The sequence below is a fragment of the Scaptodrosophila lebanonensis genome, unplaced genomic scaffold, assembly GCF_003285725.1.
Source record: "Scaptodrosophila lebanonensis strain 11010-0011.00,11010-0021.00 unplaced genomic scaffold, SlebRS2 tig00000096-arrow-pilon, whole genome shotgun sequence".
Taxonomy (NCBI): domain Eukaryota; kingdom Metazoa; phylum Arthropoda; class Insecta; order Diptera; family Drosophilidae; genus Scaptodrosophila; species Scaptodrosophila lebanonensis.
This window is the reverse complement of record NW_022060567.1, coordinates 74851-102767: the sequence shown is the minus strand read 5'-3', so window position 1 is coordinate 102767 and position 27917 is coordinate 74851. Positions and strand designations below refer to the sequence as shown.

Sequence of the window (27917 nt, the reverse complement as noted above, 5' to 3'; positions counted from 1 at the left end):
AAGTAAAGAGTGACAATAAAATGGCTCACGGCAGCCAGTCTCATGTAAATAGCGATGGCGATGATGATGTTGATGTCCTTGCTGCTGCTGCTCCTGCTGCTGCTGCTGTCCTGCTGTTGTTCTGCCATAGAAGTGGCAGTGAAAATTGCTGGTGCCAGACGCCAAATATTAACACCGCAAACAATAGAGCCCGGCCTCACCGGCTCCACCAGCGCCACCAGGTCCTAGGACGGACGGGCTTTTTGCGCGAGTACGGCCCAAATGATAAAAATAATGGATTTGGCGTAGCACAGACGCGCCTGCAAAAGCTACGGCTCGAGCTCCAGCTCGGGCACATTAAAGGATTAAAACGAATGCTCGGAAATGCAGAGACTGCATCTGACTATCACAGCTCCACTCTCTGACACTCTGCCAGCCCGTCTGCCCATCTGCCCATCTGCCCGTCTGCCTATCTGTCTGCCAGCCGCCCTTCCTGAATGAATATGCCGTCGCCTGGATTTATGCGCAAATTCTAATTGAAGCTGTTAGTTTGTATATACAAGTAGTTAGTGTGTGCATACATATTAACTCATGTGTGTTTGCGCTATTCACAGCATACTCGTACCATTATGATGCATTAGTTGCTTTCTAGGGGCACTGGGATTTAGTGCTCCACATACGTACAGATATATAAACATATTTCATGCTTACATTTGGGAGTATAGACTAGTAGGCTACGTAATAAATCGGTTTGTGCTATCTACGAGTATTCGCTTCATTCCCCGACCAAATCGTTAATGCACAGCTCAGGTCACTGAAGAAACCAGGCTAACAAATTTGACCCGCAAGTGGGAAAATATTGTGCATTTTTCTCGTTTTAAGGCAGGAGTTATGTTATTGATATTTTCAACTTTTTCATGCTCTTGAAGTTTCAAGAAAAAGTCCATTTGAGTTTTTCCAATTGCGATTAATAAAGACATTCAAGAGAAGCTTAGACTGTAATAGAGGCATGAGAAATCACACGCTCGGAGTAGTCGAGCTCTAAAAACTCAGTAACTTGGATGACTCATTACTTTAGACTGTAATTCCCAAGTCATTTCATTCTGCACAAGGTTGAGATAAATACAAATTGTATTGGTTGTACTGGACTATGTCAAGGCTTGTGATATAAGTTGAGTGTCAATGGATCTAATAAATTATTCATTATTCATTACTTCACAATAATATCAACACTAGGTATAACAAAATAATAAAATCAAGTGGATATACAAGTAAAGAATGTAGAAAAAACTGAATTTTCAAGATTGACAAAAAGCAATAAAAGTAGACTTTTTATTTTGGCACAGTTTATTTTTTATCGATTTAGGGGCCGAATTTTAAATTTTACAAGTATCTCAGTTTCTGTAATAAATTAAACATCAAAGTTTCTTAATGGAATGAGCAGTACTAAAAAGGGAAAATTTTTATATTTTTAAAGCTGCTGCGAATATTTAGCACATTCGAAATATTACATAATTATTGGAAGTAAATAGAGGTATAGAACATTCAAACAGAGTATGAGTAATTATTTCTAGTTGAGTCCGAAAACATTTTCTAAATGTCAATGAGAAATTGGTCAACAAATATATCCCTTGTTTGATTGGAAAGCATCTTGTCTATTTGTTATACTCGTATATCTGACATTTGTAGAAGAAATCAAACAAATATTTACAAATAGTGTCTTTGGTGATGGTTTTAAATTCTATTAACACTCCAATTGGGAATACGATATCCATTACTGAAAGCTTAATTTTATTTTTGTCATTTAATAGATCAATCTTAACTATTTTTGAAACATATTCATACAATTTGGCCATCTCTGGACAGCCTAACAACTTTCAATTAAAGATGTACTATACAATGTTAAGCAATTAATCAATTTAAAATCAGCTGCCACAGCTCCATTGATTGACTGCCCTTGATGGTGTATGGAAATTGGGAAATGCACTCTAATTTCCGTTGTACAAATTGCATTTGTATAATTGAATTAGTTACGTGCGCTGCAATTTTAATTAAATAAACAAATGGGTCGCGTAGTGAGCAACGTTTATGGAATGTGTGCGAAAAGCTGGCATGTCAGCAGATCCTGAATCAACACCAACAACAACATAACATCAGCAACGAGGGACGGTCAAAAGGCCATAAAATGCAAAGTGTTAAGTGTTTACACACACACACACACATGCAGATGGTTTCAGACACTAAAACCATATTTATTATCAAAATTGTGCACAGCTGAAAATGAATACAGAAAACAAAATGGCGTACAAAATGGCGAACAGCGGCAAAAACAGCAAGTATGAGAAGGAAAAAAAGGGAAGTGAATTTGCTGCCATGATTGATGGGGACAGTTGAAAAACGAGCCTCGCTAAATGCAGTTTTTATGTTCATAATATATATACATACATATGTACAAGTATGTATATATTCATTCGGAATGTTTGCAAATGAATAAACATAAGTGATATGTGAAAGTGATAAGTGCGGTGTACTCGTATACTTGTTATTGTAAGTGCTGTTTATCCGCAATCAATCTCCCGCCTTTTTGCATAATTGTGGTGATTGCGGATACACTAAAGGGTACTATGTAGTAATACTAGTAAATTAAACAGACATCTATAGCAATAATTAATGAAAATGGGTTATTTGACAGAGTGCTTTTTTTTTGCAAACGAATCCAATGATGAGCTTGAAATTATTTTTACACGTCGTGTGGCAATCGTTAGATTAAGTTCATGATGAATTTAGGACGGGCTGGTGCTCTATATTACTGAAAAAAATTTGTTTTCGTCGTACCAAGAAGGGGCAGCCAAAACGTTTGCGTTTGCCATGAATTTCAATATTTTTCAATAAACCAAGAGCTATGTATATCCAATGGAGAACCTTTGGGGAGCTCTCTTAAATCAGGTTTCGGCCAATGGAAGAAAGCTTAGCACTTTAAAGGATCTTATAGTAGCTATTGTCCTGGAATGGGCTAAAATTGAAAACAAAAATGCTTCAAAACTCAATAAATCCAGTAGAATCCCATATAATTAAGGTTATAAATAATAAAATAATAAAATTTCAACCCGCTTTTTTATTATTTGTCCCAGCTACTTTTTTCGCTCTAGCAAACGAAGCTGCAAGCTATTGTAAGTAGTAGCGGTAAAAATTAACGTTGTTTTGGGAGAATTCTTGCTACAAGCAAGAGAGAAGATGGTTTTAAATATTAGCAGAAAAAAAGGTAAAAAAATAATGCCATATAGCTTTTACAATAAAAAATATTTTTGTCCCAGAGACTTATTTCACACACCTTACAGTTGGTGTGTAGTGCGTGCTTAGAGACGGTCCATCAGTCAGTCAGTTCGTTAGTCAGACAGACAGCTGGCCCGATAATTGATTTGCTTTTGATTGCATTGAATGCAATCCGGTCCAGTTGGCCATGCATAATCAGTACACATAGTGTGTTCATACATACATACATACATATCTGCCATACGCTGCGAGCGTTATGGATAGAAGAATTGCAAAAAAAAAAGAGAGAGGGAAATTAGAGAAATATTCGCAGTGCTCTGTCGTCACTCAATAAACTATTCATTTAGCATGTTAAGTTGGTCAGTCAGTCGCTGGTCGCTCGTCTCAGCTTTACTTTACACAACACACACATTTTGAGTCACTCAACTCCACTTCACTCTCTCCACTCCGCTTTGCTTCTCCATGCTGCTCCAATTCGATCAACAGTTGGATCGAGCGCCAACGCCGTCTTCGAGTGCTTCCATTTCGTTTGGCAGGCAATTTTTATTGTGATTTTTGCACGTTGCGCTTTCGCTTTATTACTTATACACACACAAAATTTGCACCTTCCACTCCTCTCCTCTCTCACTTACTCCTCTCTCATTACTGGTGCCGCATCGTTGCTAACGTTTTGGCGCAAATTGCTGCGAAAGCAAGTGATGGACAGACGGCGCCATTTCGAGTAAGAAATTGAAACCAAATGAAAACAAATGGACTCAAAAGACAAAACAAAAACAACAAAGTTGGAAAATGTTGGCCAGCAACGAAACGTGCCGCAAAGCGTGTGTTTACCCTTGCCCAAGCACCCCATCCCCTCATCCCCAGCGCCCCACCTCCTTCGCTTCGTCACCACCACACACAGCATGCTTGTTGCATAATTATATAATGTTATTGTTGTTGCTGTACATTACATGATGCAAGCAGTAATCGTTCAGTTTTCATTTGTTGCTTATTTTTTGCGCTATGATTTGATTTTTAGTTTTCTCTCTTTCTCGCACTGTCGCTCTCTCGATTGGCAATCTGTGAGCGCACTCGACTGACTTGGCCATGGCACATTAGTTCAGCTGCTGTCTCAATATTAATTAGCAGCTCTAGAAGATGATGACGATAAAGATGATGGCGATGATGATGATGATGATGAGGAAGATGATGATGACAATCACGACGATTACGCTGATGATTAACGGCATTGTGTTACTGTTGCGCTATTATGCAATTAAATATTCGCAGCGCATAGTTCATTGAGGAGAAAATAATAATAAATAAACAAAAAAAAAAAACAATGACTATAAAAAGAGGCTTCATGCAAACCTTTTGGCTGTCGTTGGTGTGTGTATGTGTGTGTGTGTGTGCGAATGTTGTGGTTTCATTGAAAGCTCAATTTACAATGGCCGAGTGCCTTTATTATTTCTCATGTCTTATTTGAACATTTTACACATACATACCTAACTTGTACATACATATACATATGTGTATACGAGTAGCACATACATACATACATAAGTTCAATAAGTTTATTGTATTTTGCTTTTATTTTGCAATTATTGGCACTTCAGCTGAGCACAATTTCAGTTGGCCATTATTAGCGAAAGAGTTGGTGTATGTCTCTGAGCAATTAAGCCCAAAAACGTGAAACAATTATACACAAACATGTAATTGGCTTCTTGGCATTACCTTCACTTTGTGGCCAGAACAAGGTCGCCATTAAAAAAGCATATTGAAAATGCCAAAATAAATTAAAATAAAAAGATAGATACCATAAGTACACACATATGTATATACATAAATACTATTGCATAAGTTATCTGTTTGAGTATGAGGAGAGTATTTGAATAGTCGATAAAAATGTTTGGCCATGACAAACTAATAGTCAGATCAAGTAATACTAAATACGTAATAAGAAAAGCATTGAAAAAATGCAAAATTCTCTACAATGGCTCGAATAATAATAACACGACTAAATTACATCATTTAATTTATATTGGATATGGCGATTTATTTATATCAACTTGAAGGTCACAGCAGTAATAGTTATTGTTACTCTCCTGTGATCCCATCTTTAATTGAGACTTACCAAGCTCGATCTAATGGCAGCAGCTGTTGCACTGTTTTGTGAGCTTCAAGCTAATATAAATAAATTGTCATATTCGATATGAATTTGCTGAACTTATATTATTTGTTAAAATGCAATTTTAATTTGGGGGAAAAGCCTGAATGAAGCCCTTTTAGGTAGCGATATTTATTGTTAGAATTGTTTTTAAGTGTCTTAAGAAGAACCAACCTATAAGCGTTCTAAAATGGTATTTGCATTTAACTGTTTAGAGACATTTTTTGTAATAATAAATATGTCTTTTGTTTTGGCAAATAAAATCTGCTTCTGAAAAACACAAAAAAAAAATCGCGTGCCATCACACTTCTATTGCGTGCAATTGATGATTGTCTATAGTAGTTGTGTTTTTTTATTAAATGCATAAATGTTTGAAAAGCTTTGTCCCAAATTACTGGCTTAAAATACACAAACTTATTGAATTTCATTAAAATAAGAGAGATCGCAGTCCCAATCAACTTTTAATCTGTACAGATATAAAAAAAGGCTGATACAGCACATAGGATCTTCGAGATCAACAAGTTTAGACGCTCAAGAAACTTATTCGTTCCATGATATATGCAGTTATTTATTTTCAGTAATTATAAGTACAAGTACAGTAATTATAAGTAGGAAAGAATGGCAAGACTAATACGAACATTGTGTCAAAATGTTAGCATATGACCGCACAGCCCCTAATTAAAAAAAAAACAACCACAAAAGTATTCATTTAAGCCGTGGCATGTGCTTTCAGAACGAATTAGGAATGTGCATTGCTCTGTTCAGGGGCAAGAGATTTAACAAAAGCAAAATGTCTTCTTGCCCATGACTTTATTGCCTAAGCAAATACACTAATGCGGCGTACATGTATGTACATATGTATGTATGTGTGTGTGAGTGTGTGTGCATGACAAATATTTCACATTTCATAACTTTTGACAGAAACAAAAGCAAATGTGACAGCACATGAACTTCAACTTTTACTGCAGACATTTTCGAGAGGCAAACAAATGTCCAAGAAGCAGAAAAGAGCCAGATCCAGATGTATGTATATAAGTAAGCTATGAATGTATAGTGTATGTACTATTTAGATATGTATGTATGTACATATATCTGGAAGTTGAAGCAGTAGAAGGTAAACAAGCATATGCAAAAGCACAATATAAACAACAAGCAAAAATCATTTGAATAATTACGTATTGTTGCCGTACAAAGCAAACGAGTTGACAGCCTCCCCTTCCACGAAACCCCCTCCCCACCCACTAGTAAGCAACCATCTCCATCACCCATCAGCTACTCAACCATTTTGTCAAATGCAAGCTTTTGTTTGTCTGTCGCCGCGACTCTCTGACTATCCGACTCTTTGACTGATGAGCTCGACAGCCAACACCGTGCAAATAGAGCGACGTACCTGAAAACAAGATAGCACACACACATACTTGTACATACATACATAGATGTATCTGCATATACACACACACACACACACACATGCCCAAGAACATTCTGTACGCATTGTGTTTGGACACTTTGCTGCAGCGCCCTGAAAGTTCAACGTAATCTCAGGTGCCAAAGACAATGACTTTACAATTTTGCATATTTCACACAATCGTAACAAGATGCGAGTATGGGGGACTATGGACTGCTCTCAACTATTTCTCTAATAATACTGCACCTATTAAGCATAATTTCAAATTAAAGTTTAAAGTTGAAACTAATAACATAAGCTGTTTCTAGCGATGACTGCCGGATCTTCAATGATATCTTAAATATGTTTGTTTAAACTTGATTTTTTTGCGAATTGTACAAGTTTTTTTAAATAAGATTGTTTTCTAAAGTAGGATTTGTGATAATGGAATTGGTATCTAAAGTTGCTGGGAAATTGTATCTGACCATAAGTCGTATATTGTTTATAGGAAGGTTGTCAGGTTTTTCAAAGGTTTTCAAAGGTTTTTGATAGGTTTGTTTATTCAGACTTGTATATTTTTGTTTTCTGATTTGTTTGCTTGTATGAGAATGATATTTATAGGAGTGTGTTTAATTAGTTGTGAAGTTGGTGCTTTTAAGGTGGTTGGATATTAGTGGTAGATTAGTCAATAATTTGGTAATCGAGTCAGCATTTGCATAGCCTCTGATATACTATAAGTAACTTGGCTAGGAACCAAAATCACTTTGGTTTTCGGGAACGACTTTAATTGTTAAGGCATAAAAGTTATTGCTGTGGACATTGGCTTAGAGCTTGTTTGTAGCAAATAGCGTGTTTCCTTGGCTTGTGTAAATCGATATAATTTCATGGTAATTCCATTCCAGTGCCACAAAATTTCAAATCAATGTCAAATCGTTTAATATTAAGAAAAGTTATTAACAATTACAAGTATTCAAAAAGCGGTAAGAATAAAAAAATATATAATAATTTTAAAGATTTTTTACTTGCAAAATAGCCAATCGTTTTCTTAAAGATTTTTAGATTTTTATTAAAAAATTTAATTTGTATTTCAAAATTTCCATTTTCATTTAATTGTTGACTTGTATAGAACAAGTTTTTTAAATTAATTTTAGAGCTACACTTGGCAAGTTGATCTTATAAGCAAGTTGTGTGTAAATTGGAAATTTGAATGCCAATTATTTTTTGGCATTTCCAATCAATAAAATGAAGTTAATTGAATACCATGGGTTAAGTATCGTCGAAACGTTAAGGTCATCTTTTTATAACAGAAAATTTAAAGGATTTCGTATACACTATGTAAATAGTTATTTCAATAGAACAATTTTTAATCTACCACTTAATTTTATAACAGTAGCCTAACTTTCTTAGCTTCAGAAAGCTTCAAATTTATGAAAATTAATTAGACATAAGCAACATACTATTCTATTTTGAAATATTGAAGAATCTAGTAAAATGAATATATTTCTATTAAAGAAATGCGGGATAGAGCTAAATAGGGAGCCCAAGCACCAAAAGAGAGCAAAACAAAGTTAATTATTTTGAACTTGAAAGATATTGATTTGTTTGGACATCAACTAACCTTTAGTGTCAATATTCAAACCCTATACCCAAATGTATACAACATGCTGAGGGAGGCGTGGCAGACTTGTATATGTTCATCATGATGAGACGAATTGATAGAGATACAAGTATGTCTGCCTGTCCGTCTGTGTGACCACCAATAGTTGTTAATTAATAGAGAAGAAAAGAAAGAGAAGAGACTAATCCTACCTCAATATCGAGGAGGATATTAAAAGTCCGGAAACAATTCCACTACATTTGCTTGAATGGGCGCCATCTTGTGGATGCACACTTGACTCGACTAGCCATGATCCTCGGCCTAATTAGTGGAAGAGGGCGTAGGTCTATTTGGCTGACCAAATGGCCAGCGCGCAATTAGCATAAAGTGACATAAAGTTGCTGCTGTTGTTGTTGTTGTTGTAGTCGCATTTGTAGCAACTATATATAAATATTGTTGTTCTTGTTAGCAGTAGTTGTGGGCCACGTTGAAGTGTGAAAAGTTTGCATTTAACGGCGACTGCACCCGCAAGTAGTAGTGTATGACGGCTATGGGCCGGGAACGACGATAATGTGAGCAAAGCATAATGCTGAATAACTAAGTAAGTAAGTGAGTGACTGAGTGAGTGAGTGAGTGAGTGAATGAGGGGCTGAGTGGGTGAGTGAATGTCTGGGTTGCCATAAGTTGTCCACCAATGCGTGTTGTGAGTTTCTCAGCTTAGCACAAGCTCTAGCACCACGAATATGCATAAATATATATAACATACAAACATAATTACACACACACTTGCATATAGGTAGCGTAAGAATGAAGAAACCAGCCTTTCATCTTGAAAGAAAAGTCAAGTAACTTAAAACTTATATAAATCCTATTTGTAAACAAAATTATAAATCCATCCCCACATCCAAAATGGGATTTGGCTTAAAAAGTGGTTAAAAGTATACTAGTGCCACAGTAGATTATAGAAAAAATCTTTGAAATTTGAGTGGTCTTGGAGAAATTCAAACTTTTGCCAGTTTTAATTTCGAATAATTTTATCAAAATGCATCGGACAGAAGAGCATGGCAACAGATCTTTGTCTAGTATGGAGTCAAAAAAAAAATGGCTTATGTATATAATATTATACTACATGTATTATGGAGATCACATTACTTGATTGCAATTTATTTAGCTGAAAAAGAGATGTTCTTTGAAATGTTTTGCGTTTTTGAAAATCGATTTGGTTTTCTGATATTTTGTTCATACTTGTAGTTTGTCATTTTTATTATGCAGTTTTCAAAAACTACTTTTTCCAAGTTGTTCTTTACGATATTTTCATTAAAATTTCCCACTTTATATAAATTTATTTGCATAAAATCAAAATCAGTCTGTTAAAGTAGGTAGTTTTCAACAAAGTAATGCCGAAAGTTCCCATTTGAAAATTTGTCTGGTGAGTCCTACATTTCTGCGCTGTACCCGAAGGGCTAAAGGGCATGCATTTAAGTCTTAAAGCTAAATCTATGTATCAGGCAGAAAGAGGCGATATCGCCATACTCTAATATCTTATGAAAAATTGCTTAACTTAATCACATAGCTGCCATATATATGATTGGTAGAATAAAGTTGACTTTAGAGGATATTCAACATTCTTTATTATTATACCAATCAAAAAATAAGCCTAGCTGCCAAAAGGCAGTCCAGCATAGGCAGCTTTGACTGTATAGTATTTACGAGTATGTATTTATTTGTTTGTAGTGTCTGCTTTGGTCGCTGTGGCCGCTAATTTACGTGCATTTGCTGTTATTGTTGTTGCTAGCCATGGCTCTTGCCCCCTCCTGCCACCACCGCCCCCTCCATTCAGATGGATGCTTTGCACGTCGCGACCATTTCATTTGGCATTCCTCAATTGTTTTTGCCGCACACTCATTCGACGAACTGCACCGCACTGAGCTGAGCCGGGCTTAGTTAAGTTGAGCGACTGCAGCGAACGATTCGAGTCTGACTGCCGCCATCTGCCCTTTCTCCCACTTCGCCCTCCCCCCATCCGATCTCTGTGACGCGCCTCTCTGCCTCTGCCTCTGCCCCTGCCTCTGGGTGGTTAGTCGTCTTGTGCTGTATGCGTGACTAGAATTGCTGTTTGTTGTCATAACACAGCATAGTTATCAGCTTATCAACAACAATAGTTGAAGGCAATCAGTTGGATTGTTGGCACGCACATAAGAGTGCCGGCTGAAGGCAACACTAACAACAACGAGAGACAACAACTACAACCTTAAAGGCACTTACGGCAACGCTGCCAAACAGGAAGAATAAATTGCAAAGAATATGGGTGTGCTTGCAGGGAATTTGGAGCAGGAACCCGCATAGTACTTGAACGTACTAGAAAGCACTGTTCGCATCTAAAATAAGCCGATATCATATCAGCTTCCGGATCGATTTAATCAACTGATTGATTCATGTTGTTTTACATGCGAGAGCAGCGAGTGAGGCAAATATTTAAATGAATAGACAAGTGATTCGTTCTTTTAAAAATCATAAAATGGGGAGAAACAAAAAAATAATAATAATAATAATAATAATAATAATAATAAAAATTTGCATTCAATTCTATTCAATTTTCTGGTTATTTTTTATACTGAAATACACAAGTTCGTTTGTAAATATTTTTGGCGTTTTTTTTTTGATGTTTCTGAAATGGTTCTGTTTTTACACGGTAGATGGGTTCCAGAAAAAGCTGTGTAGAAAAACATTGATCATATGCAAAAATAGATGATTGGTTCCTTAGCTTAAACTAATCGAAAACCTATTAAAATCTGTGAAAATGTAAGGATTTGCGTTTATTTTATTAAATCACAATATAATGTGCATAGCGACCCATATAAGAATGGTTTCTAGCTGTTTGTCAGCTGTGTGTGCTTTTATTTATTTATTTTGTTTTATTTTGCATCGTGCTAAATAAAGACGTGCAACCATATATAAAATTTAATGTTAGGTGTACTCATCAAGTTTTTTTTATTGTTATAAATTAGTTTTTAACAAAAAATGATGGAAAATAAATACAAGAAAGCTCCATCCATTCAATTTCTTTTTCAGCTGCTATTGATTTCTTTGTTTATCGTTTTAGGTCGAAAAATCTTCTATAAGTCTATAGATACGCCAGAACGTTATATAATATGCGCTTTTGGATTGTGAAGATCAAATGAGATAAATGAAATATTGTTCTTGGCGCTTATCGATTTCGAGCAACATCTTTTAACGTGTTTCATCAAAATCATAGTGCTAAGTAACATTAATTTATTATTAAATTAGAAATACAATAAACATGTTAAGCCTGGAAAGAAGAAGCTAAGTATGTATAAAATCATAAAACCTGCAAAAATTCTATTACTTCAAATAATAGAACAAATTGAAGTAGCTGCAAAAACTACAATTAGTGTTCCTTTGAAATTATTTATGTAAAATTTTAAATTATAAAATTATTAAACGCCGCTAACTTGTTAATTGACCCTCATATAGTCTTATTTTCCACCCATTGAAAATTCACAGTTAATTCACTTAAAATTCTATTGGAATTGATGGCTTGTTATAGTACACATTGAAAATCAGTTCGTTTTCGATATCCAATTTTCCAATTACGGCAATTAGGGAAAAGGACAGTCCGGTAGTCAGGCAGGCAATCAAATCAAACATGAAATAACAAAGCATACGCCAAGGCGCGCAGACTATGGTTATAAAAGGAAACTGAAGAGCGGGAGGGAGGGAGGCACAGTCTTTGGGCAGAAAAATGTCAAAGCGTCTGTGAAAATTGTGTGCAAAGCTATTTCAAAGGTGTGTCCCCAAAGCGGCAACAGATGGCAGGAGTAGGAGCCCAAGGCATACAAAAACACACACACACACATAGACAAATGCTTTTACAGACATTGCAGACACCACAGCTAGAGGCAGTTTGCATAGTTGAGTATTTTAGACGCGCCTGTGGTTCGGCAAGTTTCTATAAATTCAAGAGTGTTGACAATAAACAGACACAGGCGCGTCTATTGTCGAATTGGGACAGTTCTGCAACAGTGTGTGTGTGTGTGTGTGTGTCTGGGAATTTATTATTGTAGTTTCAATCTACGGCGAACATTTATGCGTATAGTATACGATCTTTGACACTCTGCTGTGGTGTGTGTGTGTATCTCCACATGAAGATGTATGCGTGCCTCACACTCAACTGGGCTTACGATTGTCAATTGGAAACTTCAAGTCCTTTGTTTGTTAGCGCAACTGCGTAGACAAGAGGAACATCACAACCACATCGAAAGCAGGCTGTATCCTTTCCTGTCGTTATCGCTACCATAATACCCTTTACGGGCTTAACATATTTCCTGCTCCATCCATTTCTATTATTCAGAAGTGATGTAAATACTTCGAATCTTCGAAACCGAACAAAGACAAATCTACTATGCTTTGAAAAATATTGCATTGGCTAACATTATGAAGAAGAATTACATATCTCAATAGATTTGGAATGTTCGTTGGCCTATTTTTGGAGAGCTTGCAAGAATTTCTGAAAATATTTATAACCTAAATTAAACTTATTGTTAAATACAAATAAACTTAAACTAGGTGTTCAGTTTTAATTAACATTTATAATTTATATAAACCTGTTGGGAAGGGAAAATCAAACTATGCATTTAAACAGATTATGGATTTATTAAAGCGTCGTTTTATCGTGCTGATCATTTACTCGCATGTACTTATGAGTTAAGCACTTTCTTTGTGTATTATAAGCTTTAGGTCGTCTGACTTAGCGCCCTTTTGTGAAGGGTATCATAACCACGACGGGCTTAGCGTTGACGGGTTTAATTGTCAGGCTTGGCTGAGTGCATGGTGTTAAGTGCTCTTTCACCTGCAGGGCGTTTTTTTTTAAATGACGATTTTTTAAAGTGAAATAAAATACGCGAAATGACGTCGGTATGGCTTTTTACTCGAAATCGAATTGAATTAATCATTCATAATTGAACTAACGAAATAATCACAATATGTAGCAGCAAAAAAATTGAATGAAATGGATATGGTACAAAAAATGAATGAAAGAATATTAAGGCAAGAGTCAAATAAGCGTGAATTTTGAAATACGTTGAATATAGTAAATTGCTTAACTATTATTAACTTTATGGCTATATTAATAATAAGCTTGACGAAACAATATCAGAGAGCCAGGTGTATTTAGACTAGTTCTTGTTTAGAGCAAAATAATAAGAAATAGAGCTTTTTGGAATCCAGTCTGCTCTTGTAAATTTGCACAAAAGTGTACAACAATTCTCAAAAGCTAACTCTTAAATATTTAGTTATTATGCTCTGATTATGAATAGAAAATGGCTTTACAACAAGTTTGGTGACCCGAGTAGTAATGTTTTCAAAGTAATCGGATTTCGGGATACCTTCCTGGAACTTCTTGTATTTAAGTTATAATTAATGAGCTGACATAGCACTGCCACTTCAAATTTTTGATCATTTTAAAGATCTTAACGGCTTGATCCTTCTGCCTATCCTCTAAAACAGTCGATTTAAGCTCACGACCTCGATTCTCTGCCTTCTTTTCATAGTTTATAGAAGTGAATACCACAGTGGCACTGTATGAAACTATATTTTCAATCTCTTTATATGTGTTGCCATAATTTTTTAAGCTGACAGTCAGATTTCTCTTCTCGACCGAGCAATGTTTTCTTCCACCGCCTAAAAATAAAATTAACGCAATTTCCCAAAAATTTTGTTTATCAAAATAATCAATAATTAGAGCGAACTCACTGATTGCGTCTTTACTTTATAAATTTATTTTGTTTTTCCATCTTTTTGATGTACTTACTCCCAGCACTACTATTTCAATGAACAGCATATTTAGTGGAAGTGCGAATCTATCCAAATTCTTCTGGATATCTGCAGTTTGCATTCCAGGCTTTCCAAAAAAAAAGATCAAGTGTTAATTTTGGAAGACTGTAAGGGTCTCAAAAAGAGTTTTCAACAACTGTTATTCTGTTTTTACACGGTAGATTGGTTCCAGAAACAGTCGCGCAAAAAAAGACATGATCATATGCCAAAATAGTTGATTGCTTACTTATCTCTAAAGAAATATATATGCAATTTGTAATTTTCAAACCGTGTTATATCAAAATCGTGTAAAAAGGACCGTGTAAAAACCGAATTAGGTGTATTACCTACAACATGGGTTCAGTCACAGTTTCTTCTGCCTGTTACATACGTTTGGCGTTAAGGCTTTCTAGTTTCTAGTCTTTAATCCTTCGGGTAGTGGCTATAAACACCTCCGATGTTAATCTATTCTGTGAGGACTGGCTTGTGAGTCATAATGCAATTTTGGTAGTTTTTTGACTGTATGGCTTTACAATATACTATATAGTATATGCTCTTAAATTAGATTACTCCTGTGTTGACATCAACCCTGAGTTCGTGCTGATAATTGTTCATAAAATAGCGAGTAAAAATTGTCAAATTTTTGCCAAATTACATTCAACGTCACGCACAGTCACACACACACACACTAACATACTTTTATGTGCGCTGTCGCGTTTGGCAAATTGGCAGATCTGTAAAAGGGAGGGGCCGCCTGAATTTTGTGCACAGTCCGCCCACCGCTCCATCTACCGTTAACTCTTCATCAAATTTACAACAAACTCCCGTTTCAACGTCAGCGAAAATTGAAAAGTCATGCAAAAATCGGAAACTGCCAAACGAACGTTGGTTGTTGCTGTTGTTATTGCAATATCGACGCCAGTCTCTGCCATTTACAGAGCCATTTTCACAACATTTTTTATGTCTGTCATGCATGTGTGTGTGTACATTAGTTTGCGTGTGTGTGTGTGTGTGTGTGTGAGTCCGTGTCTGCGGATGGCTTTTATGTCGCGTTGCCGCCATGTGCAAATTTTCGTACATTATTAAGCATTTGACGCGTTTACCAACCACAGAGTCAGTTCCTCGACACACACACACACACACACACACACACACACACACACACATATATATTTTCATTCATTTTCATTCATTTTCAGTGTTTGATTATCCACTTAAATAATACTGTTTACACATCGCCTTGCTACTCAAACATTTGTCAGCAAACAATTTGCACAACTTAAATTGTTCGTCCCTTCTTGCTGGTGTCGGTTATTGTTGCTGGGCCTCCTATCTATATAGTATATGTGCTATTATTTATAATGCACATAAATTGCCTTTTAAAATTACAGACAGACATATTGTTTACATATTTGAAATTGAAGCTTTGTGGAAATTTTCTAAATAATTCGGACGCTTTTCCATTTGCACATGCTCGCAAAATTATATTAGGACGAGCACATCGATGTAATAGAATACTTCCATCTGTGAAGCCTAGCAGAATTTGTTATTCCAGTGAGGTTTTCTTGCAATTTCCGGCCAATTTAAATGCAATAATCGGAGCGCTTTCAACTTCTGTTTGGAATTTTAATTAACGGAAAAGTACTCTTTTATTTTTCAAAAGAAACACCCTTTCGAAATAAGCGTGTTTACTTAGGAGAAAATATTATCAAGAAATAAATTAATAATTATGTTTCATTAGTTAGCAGTTTTAAAAGCAAGGAAATAAATTAAAATTTGAATACCCTGTAGCCATCATTCTGCTCTCTACCAAAATCATTTTTGTTGTTCCAATTATTGAGAAAAAGAAAGAAACTAGCTTAAACTTTCTGATAGTTATTTATTTATTTACTTATAGTTAACAAAGAACTACTAACTGTGCAAGAAAAAAAACAATATAAATATAAAATATAAAAAAAATATATACCAAAGAATACACTATATTAAATAGTATAACTTAAAATAAAATTCAACAAATGAAACAAAATCAAGTTGCAAGTATATGAATGAATGTTAGATCTACAAATAGGCAATCAAAGGGAACTGCCAAGTCTACAAGACTAAGAAGGAAAGGGGAGTCTATATCACCAGAAAGAAGTTTGTGAAGGAGGGAGACTCCTGAACAAATTCTTCGGTGATGTAATGATGGTAGGTCTATTAGTTTAAATCTGGATCTATAAGGAGGCAAGCGGCTGCGTGGGTTCGAAGAGCAAACAGTAGGAATTGTTTTTGGACACATTCAATCAAAATTTGTTGTTATATATGTACATAGTATTACCTTATAGAATATTGAAAGGTTTGCTTACATTACCGAATGAATTGTTTGAACAAATTGTATTTACCTGCAAAGACAAAGAATTGAGAAAAGCGTTTATTAAAAATGCATTGCAATTTAAACTGAAAGTAGATATCTATGATTGAACATTTGCAATGCTTTGTTGTAATGGACGGTTACCCACATTTGATGGTAAATAGTATGAGTCAATACAAGTAGTATGCAATATGTTGATAAATATATGTACGAGTAAATATTTGTCCCATTGACCGCTCATCAGTTGCAAAAAAGGGAGATATATGACAAGAGAAAATAATGAAAACATGCAACTAATATTAAAATGCATACGAAATAGATGAATAAATTATTCAAAAGTATGAGGAAGTGAGGGAGCTTAATGGCAAGCGGCTATATAAGAGGGATTGGGACTGAGCACGAGGATGACAGAATATGGAATGACGGAAATATATAGTAAGTGAGTTATTGTGTCGATGTGTGTGTGTGTATGTGGCAAAGATATTTGCATATGAATATAAAAGCTAGCGGAGGCAGTAACGCTGGCAACAACAATAACAACAACAAGGAAAATCAATAATGCTAGTATAGTCATGACAGAAACTGGCGAAATGTGCTGGATGGGTAGAGCTTTGAAGCCACCTGTGTGCCTCGCTCGTTTGCTTCCCCTCTACACACATCTACACACATGCATATAGACAAACATATATGGCCAATAATAAATATATTTGCAACAAAGTTTGCCCTCACGCATGTGTGAGCACAGCAGGAATGTCTGTGTGTGTGTGTGTGTGTGCGTTTCTAACGATGCATGGCAGTCCGAGAATGTTTGGTTCTGGCTACCAGTTGTGTATGTATGCTTTTGATTACATCTATATGCATATCTATGTATGTACTTGTATGTATGTACTATAATCTACATATGTGCACACATACATACATACGTATGTCTAATAAGCAGTTGGGAGCTCAAGCTCTGGCACAATGCATAAAAATTATAGAAGCAGTCAATGCTGGGCTACATTAAAGAAATACTATGTTGATTGATTTGCAGTTAAAATGTTTTCCATTTTGCTTCTTTGCTATCTCTTCTCTCCAGAAATCAATTCATTTAAAATTGCGTCAAGATATTAAACAACCATTTAAGAGAATATTCTTTGCGCGACAACAATGCCTTTAGCTTTCCATTCTAACTAATCAAAAAAGTATGCTATAAATATTTGCTGAACATATCCCGCCGTTTTTGTTGAGCGTTTTAAATTATAGTACCGTCCCGTTCAATTTATAGAAACACTTTGAACTCTTGTTCAGCAGTCGATTAAAGAACTGTTTATTTATTTAATAAATCAACAAATAGTGCTGTCGATGCAAATACAAAAACTATGATTTGTATTAACGTATAATATTATAAAATAAAATAAAGATATTTAATAATACAACGTAATAATTTCAACTTAAAAGATAAGAAAGCCAAAGCGAAGCTTAAATATGAAATACTTTAAAAGGTTTGGAAATGATAACAAGCCTGAGAGAATGATAATTCGAGTGATATAACATAATAGGTTGTTAAAAAACATTTGCGCTTATTAAAAAAAAATGTTTTTTTTTTTTAATTTACTGCTATATTTATAACCTAAATTAAACTTCTAGCTAAATACAAATACAACTTAAACTAAGTGTTCAGTTTGCGATTCGTTTAAGAAAGTAATGTTCGCAGTTTGGACAGTTCAGAAACCAAATTTTTTTTTTCAATATAGTATTCTAAGTCACGAAGCTTTCATCAGAACGTGCGCTTTACGAGTGGCTACATTTTTTGTCCTTTTTCAAATACACATTCCCAGAAGTTAACTGTTGCAAATGAGGGGAACGGGTCCTCACAGAGAGCGTCCACCTCGGTTTGGATTTGGAAACAAACACTTTTTCACCGCATTATATTCTGAACGACAACTGTAGTATAACATCGATATGGCTCTAATTTTGGCGAAAACACATTAATAAATGCCTAATCACAATCTTAAATAGTAGATTAAAAGCATTACAATCGAATCTCAAATTAATTTGAGAAAGAAAAGCGATATCCCTTGCCGATCAAGCCCCCATTCCCTTTAAATCAGCGTACCCTATATGGCCAATCATTGTTTGAATCGGGAGTGCACTGTTCATTTATTGAAGTCGAGTGATGAATAAATAATAAACAGCAAATAACAGCGCCTACTGGCAATGAAAATTCTAAAGTGCGTGGGAGGAGTAAGGAATTAAGCTGCAGGGCATTGAAATATGAACTGCTCGCTTCACTTATCGATAATTAATAAATTGATTGATTGATGGCCAGTTGCTGAGGATGATGGAGAGCATGGGACGTAACGGCATTAGCCTTCGGCATTACTCCGCACACACCCACTGACTTATTCGGATGTTGTATGTACGAGTATATGAGGACGTTTTGTTTAATGCAAATTAATAGCATTAGCCTTAATCGCCTTGTTATATGTATGTATGTTGCTACTGCCGTTTATTGTATCGGATTCTTAATGCTGTTTTTTTTTTTTTTGTACTTCCTCCCGCCAGGCGCTGGCACTCAAATGTCAGTTAGGATTTCGTGTTGCTATTAATTCCGCGTACACACAAAATAGTTACTATTGTTGCCAACACAGTAAGCTGTTGCTGTCGTTGTTTGCCTTGAAACTCATTAAGGTGGCGCACAATTTGTTTGTCTTTGTCGCCGCCTATACCTGGCCTTGCGCCCTGAGCCTGAGCCCGAGCCTGAGTCGGAGTCGGGGTCTGGGCGCACCCCATTGTGGCATTTTGCCTGTGAAGCCGATTGTCAACAAAAGCCAATGCCGAAGCCCCAAAAAATGCACGCAACACACGACTCATTGATTTAATGTTGGGCCACCATGGCGTGGGCGGCAACATGAGCCTCATTTGCATAACAATTGCTGCCGGCACCCCTCGCATTTGTTTCGTGCCAGGCAGGCAGTTATGATATTAATGTGTATGTGTGTGTGTGTGTCTCTGTGTGTGTGTGTGTGTGCGGCAGACCGTCTGCAAAGTTGGCAAACTTAAGGCCTGCTGCTATACACCGGAAAAAACAATTGTTCAATTTGACATGAAAAAGTAGAGCGGGAGTGGAAAGAGGGTCGATAGTTGACAATAGGGTTGTAAATAAAGTACAAAGCATCGATGTTTCATACAATTGATCTATCGCCAAGTGCCATCGATTGTACTTCGATACATCGCGACAAAACATCGATGCATCGATTTTTTTCATTCTCATACAAATTTTGTAAGGCACTGTTCTTAAGAAAAGTATTTTCAATAAACGATGATTATTTATTCATGTAATTATTATTGATATTATTAAGTATTGCTTTGAAGTTTGAAGTTCTGCAACAACAATTCAGGTATTTAATTTGGAATACTCACATACATATATCACAATATTTAATTGGTGCGAACACACATAAGTGGGTAAAATATTGGCGTATGCACTCGTATCTTAACACAAATATTTAAGTGATATAGTAATCAAAGTCTTTGAATTTTTTAAAATTAATTACAGCTTTTACTTTGGCATTATTTACATTTATTGTTTTATAGTTTTTTGGTAATGATGTCAGATTTATGTTTAAATTAGACTGTTGCTTCTTCCACTAAATTCCGTTTTCTTTTGAATTCCATAGAATTCCATTCAAAAAAAAAAAAAAAAAAAAATCATCCACATATGAGATCAAGCATTTAAGCACGGAAGTTTTTGAAACCGTTAATTTTGCTTAGAGAGAGGTTCAAGATACCATCTACGGAATCATTTTGAATAGAAGGTAACAAAGCATTAGAGTCTGACGAGGGGGATTACGTAACGGACCAATAAAGTGATAATTATCACACATAAGTGATGATATGTATATTTCATTTCAACTAAATGGTCCACGACTTGGTCTATCAATTATATAATTATTAACAAGAATTATGAAATTTGAATCATTACTACTAAGTCAAGTTTCAGAAAAAATAACAGGATCTACAACCTTAGAAAATAGTGACTCAGACAGGTCAACCTTGAACGAGGAGCAGCTTCTTTTCTGTTTAAAATTGAACTTTCTAACAATTAACTCGGTTGTATCGGTAAGCAGAAGGTGGTTCCATATTCCATATTAGAATTTCACATCAAGTTCAGCGGTGTTAGGTAAGAATCGCGAAATAAAGATAGATTTATGGGAAGCAACTGTTTTCAATAACCATGATAGAAGAGGGGGAAATAGTGGACAAAGGATTTGGCTGGACAACAAAGCCAAGATGGCAGACATCCGATAGCAGGCACGATGATTAAAATCATTTGTCTTTTCCAATTTCGTAGTTTAATAAACAAGCTACTTTATCAGTAGCGTTTGGGCATGGGAATAGCTTCATAGCGGGCGATACTTATTGTAGAAAATATACATGCTTTGTCCTGCCTCAATCAGCGAATCGGAACAAGTCCCATGGCACTAATAGAAGCAAGAGGAGTAGGCATGGGATTTCTTAAAAAGACTTTGTTACATTCTATATCCAAAGAAGAAAAGTGTACATAAAGAAGAGTGGCAGGCATCACAATTTATATTTATTACCTATATCTTTTATCTATATTTATTCTTGACTAGTATCTCCGGACGATGCAGCAGTCATTGTGACAAATTATTAAAATTAATTATGTACATTGACGAATAAAATAAATAAATTAACACATTAGCTTTCCTCGGGCAGCAAAATGCGGCACCTCTGTAAGTGAAATTTTTGTGGGATGAGCTTAAAATTGCATGGTTTTGTTCAGTGTAGACATTCGCATGTATTGCGCATACGTCCAGTAGGCCGTGCACATGTGCGGCAAAGTGCATTAATCTTAATTAATGCCGTGTTAGCTGCAACTTGCAACGTGAGTGGCCCAAAGGCAATGGCAAAATTTTAATTAAGTGCTGCTACTGCTTTTGCTTCTGCTGGCTGCCCATTTGCCATCAAGGAGGAGCGAGCAGGGAGGACGCGGCAATTGTGAAAGAGCAAGCAGGCAAATGGCAAACAACAAATTGTGGACTACGGACTACGGACTGCCGATTGTAGACTGCAAATGGGGCTAATGGCAAATGCTTAAATTGCAAAATGGGGGCTGAAAGCTGTTGGATGTTGGGTGACTGGCTCGCCGGCGTTTGTTAAGCCGCTTACAGCACGCTTAGCGCGCCAAAGACAGCTCAAGCGTAAAGGGATACGATTTGGCTTTAAATTGCCGCCCTGGTCGTTTTGGGCAATTGCCGCAAACTCGATTGAACCAAGATTGGGGAACGGGGAGGGACGGAGGAGGTGGTAACAAATGAGGCGTACGGCGTTTGACATGCGCATCGGCTTTGCACATCGTTCAACGCAAATCCGTTGACTTAAGCCGCTATAAGCCCTACCCAGCGAGATAAGCGCATCTTGGCATAGTTGCTGTCGGAATTTTCAAATGCACATCATAAAAATGTATGACGGCGAGCCTTACCACAAGGTAAGCCGTTTCCACTGGGGCCACGCTGCGTATGCGCAATGTGACCCAAATTGTCAAGACAGTTTATCAATTTGGCCGCGTTTGTCATGTGCATGTGTGTCTTGTGAGTGTGTGTGTGTGTGTGTGTTTGTGTGTGTGTGTGCAATTATTTAGCTCATGCTGCTTTATCAGCCTCCACCTCAACTGACACTCAGTAGCTCTGCTCTGTTGGGGCAGGCAAACAAAGTTGCCCCAATTTGTGACAACGTTTACCTTAAGTAAATGTAAAAAATGTTTACCCTGCCCTCAAAAGGGCGGGAAGTGCATAAGAGTACAGGTATCTGTGCATAAAGTGGATGACCAATTCCGCTTTACCTTTTCAAAATAGTTGTGTGTTGCGAGTTATGTGTGCTTTTCTCGCTAACAATGCGCCTCCAACTAACAATTGGCATTAAAGACCAATCAATGGGTTTTCTATAAAATTACAACAATTAGGAGCCGTGAATCAACAATTATTATTTGAATGAAAATACAAAAAAATCACAATAACCTTTGATTCCATTGTCAGCACTTTTCAGGCTGAATAAAAACAGTTTTGTAAGTTCAGACAAATATTGCTAAACGCCCATACAATGTGTGTACTTTTGTTTGATTTTTTACACAATTTTGAGTACAGTTGCAACGTAAAATAATGAGTAGATTATAATAATTTAAATTAATTAAAAAGTACAGTCATTCATTAGAAAAATTCATTCAATGGCTGTGTCCCTGGAAGTATACTTTCAAAAAAGAGGATCTTTCTCTAAGGAAGATGGTATAACAGCTCTCATAATGTTGTCTCCAAATACAAATTGTATGTAAGAAGACTTGTGCTGTTGAAAATCAAACACTTTGTTTATTGTTGTTCCTTTTGACTTATAGTTTTTAATACCCGAAGTAAACGGACTTATTTATTTCATTACAATGCCTATATCCGATATATTTTTGGAAGCAGTCTTGCCTTTCTTCCAAAAGAAGTTGACTTCGTCATATGATTTATATAGTATGTAAGTATTATTTTTTATGTATTTTGAATCATCTGGAATTTGTTTACAATCCATATAACGCGCAAATCTTAATTCTATAGAGGTCCTTTCACTCTCTTTACTAGTATTTTAATGAAAACATCATGGAAAATTTGACCGAATACTGGCATTTGATTATCTTTAATAATTAATTAGTTATGATTGTTTTAATGGCTTGATTGATCGAGTTGAATGACAGTTTTCTATATTGCTGGTCTCATTTATTTAAGTCCTACTGCAGCTGGCTTTCGTCTTTTTAAAAGTGTTTTACAATGTTTTGGTTTGTTGCAGACAAAGAGCGGCCCAGTGGCAAGGGGCAACCGCAATTTCAAATTGCTACGCCTAGACCGCCTTTTAATTGAACATGCACATAGAAAGAGAATTTCAGCATACATTGAACAGAAGGATACCAACAACCACACACACACTCGTACATAGTTGCAAAGAAAAATTGTAACATGTTCAAGTATTAATGGTGGCATATTTGTTGTGTGTGTGTGTGTGTGTTTGTGTGTCTTTATGTGTGTCACTTTTGTAATTAAAAACTTTGTCGTATTTCGCAAAAGTTTCCTTCCCCAAATCTACAGCATACGGGCGGGCATCAAGAGTTTCCTTTACTGCGGTTTTGTGGATGGGAGGAGTTCTTGGCCAGCTTGCTTTTATTGCAGCAACACCTGCAATTTCCACTTCAACAGCTACTTAGTTGCATTTTATGTTCAGTTCGAGCAACGAAACTTTCTGCCCTGCAAGTCTTGAGGAACCAACTTAATCGCTCAGACAAACATTTGAGAAGCTGTGCAAAGCTGTTAATGGCTTTTATTTTAAATTAGGTTAACGTTGTTGAATATATGGAATGTATAGTTAGTAACCATTCAAAAGAGCAAGCATGTGCGACAGCAAAGCCATAAGGGAGTTTGTATGATGATTCTGCTTCTTTTGTGCAGCTCAAGAAATGTGATTTCTAAGACATAAGGTCCACCGAGACCCCACAATTAAAAGTTATTGAATTAACTTTTTTATCATATTTTATAGAAAAACAATTGAATTTAAATATTTTAAAAAAATATTAAAATTTTAAAAAGCCCGATTGAGATATTCGAATTGTAAAGGAACGCAAGCGCAAATTTTCCCGTTTAAGATATTTATATTACACTTTTGTTTTGACTTTTTCATTGACTTTTGCTAGTTAAAATGTTCCTGGTAACTCAAAGAGTCAAAAAAGAATGCATATGCATAAATGCATATTAAAAATCTTTCAAAAAAAAAAGAAGAAAAAAATATTATCACATTGGAAAAACTGTGCCGTGCGAATCCGCTTAAAATTTACTTGCAGAAAATGTATAAATAATTTTTGGGTAGAATGAAAACCATTTTAAAAAGACATCAATGCACAACTTTCTAAAACTAGTCACATTGATATATTGCCTCAGGTTTCGCTAAAATCTGAGTTTGAACTAGTGGCCGTGAAAGCCACTTCTGAATTTATGCGAATACCGTGTTTTTATACCCTGTACCCGTAGGGTAAAAAGGGTATATTAGGTTTGTGCAAAGTATGTAACATACAGAAGGAAGCATCTCCGACCCCATAAAGTATATATATTCTTGATCAGCATGACGAGAGAAATCGATCTAGACATGTCCGTCCGTCTGTCCGTCCGTCTGTCCGTCTGGATGAACGCGAGGATCTCAGAAACTATAAAAGCTAGAATAACCAAAGTTGGCATCCAGATTCTCCTAGATCCGAGTAAGGACGAGTTTATTTTTTTTTTTTTAATTTTCCCCCCCCTTCCCCCGCTGCAGAATTTCGTCAATAGCGTCCACATTTCAAATGCTACCTAAACCAAACTTTGCACACATAATTTATATATAATTGTCTACTGTTGTTCAAAATTTTATTCAATTCGGTCAATTCTAAAAAAGTTATTAGCGAAACAAATTCTCGCCAGTACAACCCCCCCAAACTGCAGCAACAAGTTCGCTCTTCTTCTTCTTCTTTTTGCTGTTGCTATGGGCGCATATAACTCAGTGACGGAAGTTTACCTGGGTACAGGGTATTACACTGTCGGGCTTGCTCGACTGTAGCGTTCTCTCTTGTTTTTTTTACCATTATCTTGAAAAAGTTTCCCAAAATCAACATTAGAACCAATTATAGGGCTAGTTAAGAGTTGTAAGTTAACCTCATTAACAAAAAAAAAAAAAAAAAATCGCTTTCATTCGACTTTTTTCATGGAAATGCCTATATTTTATACAACTATGATAAGAAGATAAAACTAAGCTCCTTAGTACACTTTTAAGTCATAAAACAAAGCAGAAACATACAACTCTATGAATGATCCATTTAGCACATAAAGGTTGTTTTAAATAATTGGCCACTATATAGTAGAAATAGGAAGAAATAACTAAGAACAACTGTTTTAATTGAGCTTCATCCGTGTAGAGAGATATTAGAGAGCATTAGGCGTTCCTCCGCCAGGAAGCAGAAAACAGTTACTAAAAATCAATTACGCCAGAACTTGGCAACAAAAACCATTACATGAACAGACTTCGTCCGCTTGCAACCACTCGGCAAATACAAATTATGTGAGCAGCTACAGACAGTGGAACAACAAGACAACAACAATAGCAACAACAGCAGCTGCAACAACTAGCATGCCTGAAATATTGCACAAAATGTTTGTGCAACAGACAGGCGCACGCAAACGCAAACGCAAGCACCCACGCCCACATACATTGTGCAAGGCGCAACATTTTAACTAAAATAAACATTTGTGCAACAACAAGAAGAAAAAGTGAAGTACAAAAAATCAACAAAAGCGCAGCGCACACAGCCAGTAGGAAGAGCGAAATGGAGAGAGAGAGAGCAAGAGAAGGGGGGGTGAAAACAAACAACTCGTAAAAGTGCAATAGAAAAAAGGCAATGCACACAAATAAAAATCAGAAAAAGGGAACAAGCAGAAAAACAAAAACCAAAAAATTAAAACTAGAAAAAAAAAAAACACTACAGAGAAGAGGCGTGAAAAGTGGGCGGCGGCCAAATGGGCAAAAAGTAACAGCAGCCACGCCCCCTATTATTTATTTCGCATAGTTTTGCCAGTTTTATGAATGGGCTGTGACTGTGTGTGTGTGTGTGTGTGTACGCATATGTGTGTGTGCGTGTGTGTGCGAAGGCTCGTTATAGAGCCTCTCGACACTTGAAAGTGTCGCAAGCTCTATGTTTTCAGCTTTTTATATAAACAAAAAAGCAATGGGCCCTTTTATTTTCCATTTTCCATTTTAACGAGTATGTGCGTGCGTGCGTGTGTGTGTGTCTCTATGTGTGTGTGTGTGTGCCATGAATTTGAGTTTGTTGAACCAAAGCTGTTGTTTGCATGGCCCATTCAGATCGGCATTCAATAGACAGTACTTCAGCTTATGGCAACATCAGCAGCGTCCAACGAAAGCGAAAGAATCGCCCACAAAAATCAGCTCAGGTCATATTTTTGAAAGCCCCACTTTTACTTCTGATGTTCAGATCCGCAGCACTACGTCCGATGAATTAGCGAATGAATGAATCAGTCAGCACAGTTATATGCGATTGTATAAAGATTAAGGTTCCACAATCCAACAAATATTGTATATATTTTCAAGTATATTTTTTAAATAATTAATTCATTTTCATATGGAATGCATGACTAATTGAAATGGTCAAGCTGATAGCTCTAATCTGGAATAATGATTCATATTTTTCATATAGAAGGACAGGCGGATCTTTATCGATTTGTATGGTCATGCTGATCATATTTGTAATCATAACTATGGGGTCTGTCACGCCTTTTTCGGCCCTTTATACATGCATACTTTTTTGTAAGGGTATACAATAATTGGAGCATACAAATTGTTTATTTACGAAACTCTAGAAAAAAACTTAAAGGAATATTACAATACACCTAATTCTGTGTTTACACGGTAGATTGGTTCCGAAAAAGTCGACTAAAAAAAAAATCGTTTAAGAAATGACATTGAGCATGTTATTTTGAATCGGGCTAAATAATAAAATAATAAAGTCGAATAAAGTCGTGCAACCATATATAACATTTTTAATTTTCAAACCTTGTTAAATCTAAACCGTGTAAAAAAAGACCGTGTAAATACAGACTTACTTGTATGTGTGCGTGTACACACTTCTGGTTTTCCTTTTATAGACTTTTTTTAACATCAGCTTGCAAAGTGTTTCTTGAATAATTGAACTGAATAATTAATAACTAAATTATTTTTATTTTCGTTCACTAGAAATTTATTCATATTTTTCAATCCTTCATATTACGACGATCTCTTAGTTCTCTAGACTGGTGAATAGGGATGCTGTTGTCTTTTTCCATGAAAAGATTTTGTGGTATATTCAAGGCAAAAGTCACATTGGAAATATATTATCCACAACATACTTATATGGGAAGTAGTTTTGATTTCTTGCTGGGTGTATAGTAGTTGGGTCGTCATCTTATTTTTTTTGCAACAGCAGCAGCAACAGAAGAGCCAATTTTCTCATCAACTCGTACATATCATAAGCAATTTTGACATGGATGGGCGCTATGCGTGCTATCTTCCTGACTAGTATGTGCACAACTATTTTTTCATTACGCTGTTTGCTAGATGTTTGTGTGTGTGTGTGTGTGTGTGTGTGTGTGTGTGTGTAAGTATCTCACACTCTAGCGCTCGTTACATTTTCATTAATGATGTAATTTCATGTCATTGTTATAAGCACCAACAATGCAACAACAACAATAAATGAAGAGCATGGCGTATTTCCTACTTGACACAAACGACGACATCAGTCTGT

At 36.0% G+C, this 27917-nt stretch overlaps 1 protein-coding gene across 1 annotated transcript in view; it reads right to left on the bottom strand.

Moving 5' to 3' along the window:
• The window catches only part of LOC115627653 (tyrosine-protein phosphatase 10D), an 84337-nt gene that overhangs the window by 13709 nt on the left and 42711 nt on the right, over positions 1–27917 (bottom strand). The gene's annotated exons all lie outside the window — the stretch shown is intronic.